This window comes from Gadus chalcogrammus, unplaced genomic scaffold (assembly GCF_026213295.1).
Source record: "Gadus chalcogrammus isolate NIFS_2021 unplaced genomic scaffold, NIFS_Gcha_1.0 GACHA071, whole genome shotgun sequence".
Classification (NCBI taxonomy): Eukaryota; Metazoa; Chordata; class Actinopteri; order Gadiformes; family Gadidae; genus Gadus; species Gadus chalcogrammus.
Window position 1 is genome coordinate 139,713 of NW_026613506.1, and position 8,938 is coordinate 148,650.

At 44.7% G+C, this 8,938-nt stretch overlaps 6 non-coding genes across 6 annotated transcripts; all 6 read right to left on the reverse strand.

Annotated features, from left to right (window-relative positions):
- Window positions 1–240: 240 nt before the first annotated feature.
- On the reverse strand, window positions 241–313 carry trnav-aac (transfer RNA valine (anticodon AAC)). The gene has a single exon. It is a non-coding gene; the product is annotated as a tRNA-Val (tRNA).
- Window positions 314–3,537: 3,224 nt separating this feature from the next.
- On the reverse strand, window positions 3,538–3,610 carry trnav-cac (transfer RNA valine (anticodon CAC)). Its single transcript has one exon. It is a non-coding gene; the product is annotated as a tRNA-Val (tRNA).
- Window positions 3,611–3,978: 368 nt separating this feature from the next.
- Window positions 3,979–4,051, reverse strand: trnav-aac (transfer RNA valine (anticodon AAC)). Its single transcript has one exon. It is a non-coding gene; the product is annotated as a tRNA-Val (tRNA).
- Window positions 4,052–4,288: 237 nt separating this feature from the next.
- trnav-cac (transfer RNA valine (anticodon CAC)) lies at window positions 4,289–4,361 on the reverse strand. The gene has a single exon. It is a non-coding gene; the product is annotated as a tRNA-Val (tRNA).
- Window positions 4,362–6,955: 2,594 nt separating this feature from the next.
- On the reverse strand, window positions 6,956–7,028 carry trnav-cac (transfer RNA valine (anticodon CAC)). Its single transcript has one exon. It is a non-coding gene; the product is annotated as a tRNA-Val (tRNA).
- A 364-nt stretch (window positions 7,029–7,392) lies between these two features.
- On the reverse strand, window positions 7,393–7,465 carry trnav-aac (transfer RNA valine (anticodon AAC)). The gene has a single exon. It is a non-coding gene; the product is annotated as a tRNA-Val (tRNA).
- Between the last annotated feature and the right edge of the window lie 1,473 nt (window positions 7,466–8,938).

Genomic DNA, 8,938 nt, shown 5'->3' on the forward strand with positions numbered 1-8,938 from the left:
GAAACATATTATCCTATCTGCTACAGCGGGGAACAATGCTAGCACGCTCGGCCTCAATTGTAAAGTCCCAGAAGTCCATGCTAGAGAGGTGCACGTAGAAGACTCAGTAACGCTAGGCAAATCAGGAAAGGAGGTTGACCCCCAGACACTCCTAAGAACTTCTCACAACTAGAGATAGAGTTTAACTTTCATACAGTCTATGCTCTCAACTGCGAGCGCTAAATACAAATACTTTCACCATGTTTCCGCCCGGTCTCGAACCGGGGACCTTTCGCGTGTTAGGCGAACGTGATAACCACTACACTACGCAAACCTGTTAGACTGAGCAAAACCCTAGAAAAGTTTGTCAGCAGAAGCTCCCGCATGAACAGGTTTTCAGCGCAGGTTTAAACACTTAATAATATGATGAGGCTATCGGTTGAAGAGGTGGCGTGGTGCCAAGTAGAAGCTGCTGAAGGTTCTGTTCCAGATAGACTTTTCCCGAATAGCTGCTTGATAGTAAAGCTGGAGAATTTAAACATTAACTTTGTTGATCTCAAAAAAGTAATGCTGTTTCCGCCCGGTTTCGAACTGGGGACCTATCGCGTGTGAGGCGAACGTGATAACCACTACACTACGGAAACACATTTAAGGAGAATCTGGCAACCCATCAGAATCCCGTCATCAACCGTCCAGTCTAGTTCACAACATTTAATGGAACCAGGGTCAGAGTGGTCAGGTGTGAATGTAAGTGGTTATATCATACATATTTGAATCATATTATCCTAAACATCCATTCGCCCATCTGCTACCGCGGGGAACAATGCTAGCACGCTAGGCCTCAATTGTAAAGACGTGACGACAGCGGCCAAAGCCCGCCACGACAGGCTAATTGGATACGAACCGTCCATTGCACGCTAGACCAGAGGTCTTCAACAGGGGGTCCGCGACCCCTAGGGGGTCCGCGGAGGTACTGCAGGGGGGTCGCGAAAGTTTTGGTAGATAGACATTTGTTTTATATTCCCCCCCCCGCAATTTCTTCCACAAATTGAAATGCCTTTAAATACACATTAACATGATTCCAACACACTGTGTATTGTGTATTTAACACTAGGAACGCCGGGCCATTTTTACTTACTACTAGCGCCACAGAGGGGTCAAATGACCCCTAAGTCATTTGAATGAGAGGCTGTGCATTGGCACATAATGATCAATAGGTGGCGCCAATGAGCTACGACCGCGCGAGCTCCACATGTGTGTGCGGGTCGCAAGCCTAGTCCTCACGATTTTGGTCATTTAATTCTCATTTAATTCTGGCCGTCGGCTTTCAAGTTTTGGTGACATTTTGATGTATTTGATTTTAATGAAAGCCCTGCAGGAGAGAGCTTTTCTCTGCCTGCTCCTTCAATTAAGAAGAAGGAGGACAGCAAAGCAACGTCAGTTTCTCGTCTGGTCTTTATATCTAGGCCTACCCTTTTCTCCGCCGCAAACAATACGTATTTGGATGAGAGTGCGCAGCCAAGACTGTTGGTAGAGAGAGAGTGCTGTTATGTAAGCGGATAATGTACAGAACGCCGGTCATTATCTGAAAAATAAGCCCCGACAGGGCGAACCGGACCCTGACGCGAAGCGGAGGTGTCTTGCTTCGCCCTGAACGGTATTACTTTCGATAATGACCGGCGACGTTCTATTATACCGCTTATTTGCAAAAACGAAAATATATCTTCACACGGTGTGTCTTTTTTTATTTTTCTATTTTTACCATTCGTAGTGAAAGCAGAGAAATATTCCGCCAAAGACCTTGACGTCACTCGCCAGGGTTGATAAGTTACCGGACTGCAGAGTGATAAGAAAGACGTGAATGAGGCAAAAAATCGACTTTCCTTGAAAGCGGTCGATGTGCATAAAAGTAGCCTATAGGCCGACCAATTGCCAACTACTGAAGCTGCTTATGCCATCTCTAGGTTAAAAAATAGCCGCACCCACCCCAAACCGAGAGAGAATTGTATTCCGATTGAGGCGTATATATGATCCTTTTCTATTCCGATGAGCTGTTCTTCCACTTCTAATTGTCTCAGTATTTAATGCAAGATAGCAGGTATGTTTATGCATGCCAGTGGCACTAACAAGCATCACCAATTTTCCTTTCCACATTTATGTTTTAAAAATGTCTGTTATGTTTACAGTTTACTTACTGTACCTTGCACATGTTTAAAATAAAAACATGAACATATGAACCTACGTATTATTTGAATATCTTAGTATTGAATGCACAATAACAAGGTTAATTTTGTACATGGCACCATAGGACCAGTTTAATATAAAACACAATTTTATATAATATATAAGTAGGGGGTCCCCGCTCCATCTCTCCATCAGTTTGGGGGTCCGTGGCCTGAAAAACGTTGAAGACCCCTGCGCTAGACGATCCAGGATGAGACGGTTACCCCAGCAGTCCATGCTGGAGAGGTGCACGTAGAAGACTCAGTAACGCTAGGCAAAACAGGAAAGGAGGTTGACACCCAGACACTCCTAAGAACTTCTCACAACTAGAGTTAGAGTTTAACTTTCATACAGTCCTTGCTCTCAACTGCGAGCCCTAAACACATACATTTTGACCATGTTACCGCCTGGTCTCGAACCGGGGACTTTTCGCGTGTTAGGCGAACTTGATAACCACTACACTACGGAAACCTGGTAGAGCAAAACCCTAGAAATTTTTCTCATCAGATGCTCCTGCATGGACAGGTTTTCAGCGCAGGTTTAAACACTTAATAATATGACGAGGCTATCGGTTGAAGAGGTGGCGTGTTGCCAAGTTGACGCTGCTGAAGGTTGTGTTGCAGAAAGACTTTTCTCGAATAGCTGCTTGATAGTAAAGCAGGAGAATTTAAACATTAACTTTGTATATCTCAAAACAATGAAACTGTTTCCGCTCGGTTTCGAACCGGGGACCTTTTGCATGTCAGGCGAACGTGATAACCACTATATTACGGAAACCTGTTAGAATGGGCAAAACCTTAGAAAATGTTGTCATCAAAATGTTGTCATTAGAAGCTCCCACATGAAGAGGTTTTCAGCGCAGGTTTAAACACTTAATAATATGACGAGGCTATCGGTTGAAGAGGTGGCGTGGTGCCCAGTAGACACTGCTGAAGGTTGTGTTGCAGAAAGACTTTGCTCGAATAGCTGCTTGATAGTAAAGCAGGAGAATTTAAACATTAACTTTGTATATCTCAAAACAATTTTCTGTTTCCGCTCGGTTTCGAACCGGGGACCTTTTGCATGTCAGTCGAACGTGATAACCACTATATTAAGGAAACCTGTGAGATTTAAAAAAAAACTAGAAAATGTTGTCATCAGAAGCTCCCGCATGAACAGCTTTTCCGCGTTGGTTTAAATACTTAATAATATGACGAGGCTATCGGTTCAAGAGGTGGCGTGGTGCCAAGTAGACGCTGCTGAAGGTTCTGTTCAAGATAGACTCTTCACGAATAGCTACTTGATAGTAAAGCAGGAGAATAAACATTAACTTTGTATACCTCAAAACCGTTTTGCTGTTTCCGCCCGGTTTCGAACCGGGGACCTTTCGCGTGTGAGGCGAACGTGATAACCACTACACTACGGAAACACAAACACGGCAAATCTGGCAACCCATCAGAATCCCGTCATCAACCGTCCAGTCTCGTTCACAACATTTAATGGAACCAGGGTCAGAGTGGTCAGGTGTGAATGTAAGTGGTTATATCATACATGTTTGAAACATATTATCCTATCTGCTACAGCGGGGAACAATGCTAGCACGCTCGGCCTCAATTGTAAAGTCCCAGAAGTCCATGCTAGAGAGGTGCACGTAGAAGACTCAGTAACGCTAGGCAAATCAGGAAAGGTGGTTGACACCCAGACACCCCTAAGAACTTCTCACAACTAGAGATAGAGTTTAACTTTCATACAGTCTATGCTCTCAACTGCGAGCGCTTAATACAAATACTTTCACCATGTTTCCGCCCGGTCTCGAACCGGGGACCTTTCGCGTGTTAGGCGAACGTGATAACCACTACACTACGGAAACCTGTTAGACTGAGCAAAACCCTAGAAAATTTTGTCAGCAGAAGCTCCCTCATGAACAGGTTTTCAGCGCAGGTTTAAACACTTAATAATATGACGAGGCTATCGGTTGAAGAGGTGGCGTGGTGCCAAGTAGACGCTGCTGAAGGTTCTGTTCCAGATAGACTTTTCCCGAATAGCTGCTTGATAGTAAAGCTGGAGAATTTAAACATTAACTTTGTTGATCTCAAAAAAGTAATGCTGTTTCCGCCCGGTTTCGAACCAGGGACCTTTCGCGTGTGAGGCGAACGTGATAACCACTACACTACGAAAACATAAATAAGGAAAATCTGGCAACCCATCAGAATCCCGTCATCAACCGTCCAGTCTAGTTCACAACATTTAATGGAACCAGGGTCAGAGTGGTCAGGTGTGAATGTAAGTGGTTATATCATACATATTTGAATCATATTATCCTAAACATCCATTCGCCCATCTGCTACCGCAGGGAACAATGCAAGCACGCTAGGCCTCAATTGTAAAGACGTGACGACAGCGGCCAAAGCCCGCCACGACAGGCTAATTGGATACGAACCGTCCATTGCACGCTAGACCAGAGGTCTTCAACAGGGGGTCCGCGACCCCTAGGGGGTCCGCGGAGGTACTGCAGGGGGGTCGCGAAAGTTTTGGTAGATAGACATTTGTTTTATATTCCCCCCCCCGCAATTTCTTCCACAAATTGAAATGCCTTTAAATACACATTAACATGATTCCAACACACTGTGTATTGTGTATTTAACACTAGGAACGCCGGGCCATTTTTACTTACTACTAGCGCCACAGAGGGGTCAAATGACCCCTAAGTCATTTGAATGAGAGGCTGTGCATTGGCACATAATGATCAATAGGTGGCGCCAATGAGCTACGACCGCGCGAGCGCCACATGTGTGTGCGGGTCGCAAGCTTAGTCCTCACGATTTTGGTCATTTAATTCTCATTTAATTCTGGCCGTCGGCTTTCAAGTTTTGGTGACATTTTGATGTATTTGATTTTGATGAAAGCCCAGCAGGAGAGAGCTTTTCTCTGCCTGCTCCTTCAATTAAGAAGAAGGAGGACAGCAAAGCAACGTCAGTTTCTCGTCTGGTCTTTATATCTAGGCCTACCCCTTTCTCCGCCGCAACCAATACGTATTTGGATGAGAGTGCGCAGCCAAGACTGTTGGTAGAGAGAGAGTGCTGTTATGTCAGCGGATAATGTACAGAACGCCGGTCATTATCTGAAAAATAAGCCCCGACAGGGCGAACCGGACCCTGACGCGAAGCGGAGGTGTCTTGCTTCGCCCTGAACGGTATTACTTTCGATAATGACCGGCGACGTTCTATTATACCGCTTATTTGCAAAAATGAAAATATATCTTCACACGGTGTGTCTTTTTTTATTTTTTTATTTTTACCATTCGTAGTGAAAGCAGAGAAATATTCCGCCAAAGACCTTGACGTCACTCGCCAGGGTTGATAAGTTACCGGACTGCAGAGTGATAAGAAAGACGTGAATGAGGCAAAAAATCGACTTTCCTTGAAAGCGGTCGATGTGCATAAAAGTAGCCTATAGGCCGACCAATTGCGAACTACTGAAGCTGCTTATGCCATCTCTAGGTTAAAAAATAGCCGCACCCACCCCAAACCGAGAGAGAATTGTATTCCGATTGAGGCGTATCTATGATCCTTTTCTATTCCGATGAGCTGTTCTTCCACTTCTAATTGTCTCAGTATTTAATGCAAGATAGCAGGTATGTTTATGCATGCCAGTGGCACTAACAAGCATCACCAATTTTCCTTTCCACATTTATGTTTTAAAAATGTCTGTTATGTTTACAGTTTACTTACTGTACCTTGCACATGTTTAAAATAAAAACATGAACATATGAACCTACGTATTATTTGAATATCTTAGTATTGAATGCACAATAACAAGGTTAATTTTGTACATGGCACCATAGGACCAGTTTAATATAAAACACAATTTTATATAATATATAAGTAGGGGGTCCCCGCTCCATCTCTCCATCAGTTTGGGGGTCCGTGGCCTGAAAAACGTTGAAGACCCCTGCGCTAGACGATCCAGGATGAGACGGTTACCCCAGCAGTCCATGCTGGAGAGGTGCACGTAGAAGACTCAGTAACGCTAGGCAAAACAGGAAAGGAGGTTGACACCCAGACACTCCTAAGAACTTCTCACAACTAGAGTTAGAGTTTAACTTTCATACAGTCTATGCTCTCAACTGCGAGCACTAAATACAAATACTTTGACCATGTTTCCGCCCGGTCTCGAACCTGGGACCTTTCGCGTGATAGTCAAACGTGATAACCACTACACTACTGAAACCTGTTAGATTGAAAAAAAACCTAGAAAAAATTGTCATCAGAAGCACCCGCATGAACAGGTTTTCCGCGCAGGTTTAAATACTTAATAATATGACGAGGCTATTGGTTGAAGAGGTGGCGTGGTGCCCAGTAGACACTGCTGAAGGTTGTGTTGCAGAAAGACTTTGCTCGAATAGCTGCTTGATAGTAAAGCAGGAGAATTTAAACATTAACTTTGTATGTCTCAAAACAATTTTCTGTTTCCGCTCGGTTTCGAACCGGGGACCTTTTGCATGTCAGTCGAACGTGATAACCACTATATTAAGGAAACCTGTGAGATTTTAAAAAAAACTAGAAAATGTTGTCATCAGAAGCTCCCGCATGAACAGCTTTTCCGCGTTGGTTTAAATACTTAATAATATGACGAGGCTATCGGTTCAAGAGGTGGCGTGGTGCCAAGTAGACGCTGCTGAAGGTTCTGTTCAAGATAGACTCTTCACGAATAGCTACTTGATAGTAAAGCAGGAGAATAAACATTAACTTTGTATACCTCAAAACCGTTTTGCTGTTTCCGCCCGATTTCGAACCGGGGACCTTTCGCGTGTGAGGCGAACGTGATAACCACTACACTACGGAAACACATACACAGTAAATCTGGCAACCCATCAGAATCCGGTCATCAACCGTCCAGTCTCGTTCACAACATTTAATGGAACCAGGGTCAGAGTGGTCAGGTGTGAATGTAAGTGGTTATATCATACATGTTTGAAACATATTATCCTATCTGCTACAGCGGGGAACAATGCTAGCACGCTCGGCCTCAATTGTAAAGTCCCAGAAGTCCATGCTAGAGAGGTGCACGTAGAAGACTCAGTAACGCTAGGCAAATCAGGAAAGGAGGTTGACACCCAGACACTCCTAAGAACTTCTCACAACTAGAGATAGAGTTTAACTTTCATACAGTCTATGCTCTCAACAGCGCTAAATACAAATACTTTCACCATGTTTCCGCCCGGTCTCGAACCGGGGACCTTTCGCGTGTTAGGCGAACGTGATAACCACTACACTACGCAAACCTGTTAGACTGAGCAAAACCCTAGAAAAGTTTGTCAGCAGAAGCTCCCGCATGAACAGGTTTTCAGCGCAGGTTTAAACACTTAATAATATGATGAGGCTATCGGTTGAAGAGGTGGCGTGGTGCCCAGTAGACACTGCTGAAGGCTCTCTTCCAGATAGACTTTTCCCGAATAGCTGCTTGATAGTAAAGCTGGAGAATTTAAACATTAACTTTGTTGATCTCAAAAAAGTAATGCTGTTTCCGCCCGGTTTCGAACTGGGGACCTATCACGTGTGAGGCGAACATGATAACCACTACACTACGGAAACACAATTAAGGAGTATCTGGCAACCCATCAGAATCCCGTCATCAACCGTCCAGTCTCGTTCACAACATTTAATGGAACCAGGGTCAGAGTGGTCAGGTGTGAATGTAAGTGGTTATATCATACATATTTGAATCATATTATCCTAAACATCCATTCGCCCATCTGCTACCGCGGGGAACAATGCTAGCACGCTAGGCCTCAATTGTAAAGACGTGACGACAGCGGCCAAAGCCCGCCACGACAGGCTAATTGGATACGAACCGTCCATTGCACGCTAGACCAGAGGTCTTCAACAGGGGGTCCGCGACCCCTAGGGGGTCCGCGGAGGTACTGCAGGGGGGTCGCGAAAGTTTTGGTAGATAGACATTTGTTTTATATTCCCCCCCCCGCAATTTCTTCCACAAATTGAAATGCCTTTAAATACACATTAACATGATTCCAACACACTGTGTATTGTGTATTTAACACTAGGAACGCCGGGCCATTTTTACTTACTACTAGCGCCACAGAGGGGTCAAATGACCCCTAAGTCATTTGAATGAGAGGCTGTGCATTGGCACATAATGATCAATAGGTGGCGCCAATGAGCTACGGCCGCGCGAGCTCCACATGTGTGTGCGGGTCGCAAGCCTAGTCCTCACGATTTTGGTCATTTAATTAGGGTTAGGGTTAGGGTTAGTCACGCAATTGCGTGCTCCTGCGCACGAACGTTAATCTATTGAAGCGTGTTCCCGAGCACGATAGTCCGACTTTTTGCGTGTTACACAAAACGAAATGTAAACCAATGCATTCTGAATGGGAGTGTACTAAGACAATTAACGTGCTCCACAAAACGGTACGAGAGAGAGAGAAAGAGAGAGCGGGAGGGACAGAGAGAGAGAGAGAGCGAGAGAGAGGCTTCAGAAAGGGTGTGCGCAGATAGTACAGTGCACCCTAGTTATGTTTATGCCAAAACCTATATATATAATTAGGCTGGGGAAATTGCAATAAGTTAAGAACACAACTTCGCACGTTGAGCACACAGCCGTGTGACTCGTTTATTTTGTAAAAAAGAAAACCGGAAAACAAAGCGTGCTGAAGGTAAACAAATCCAGCATGGTCTGTGACGTCATGAGACGCACGTAATCCTTAGGGACCGCGATCCCTGAACCACCAAGAACGTAA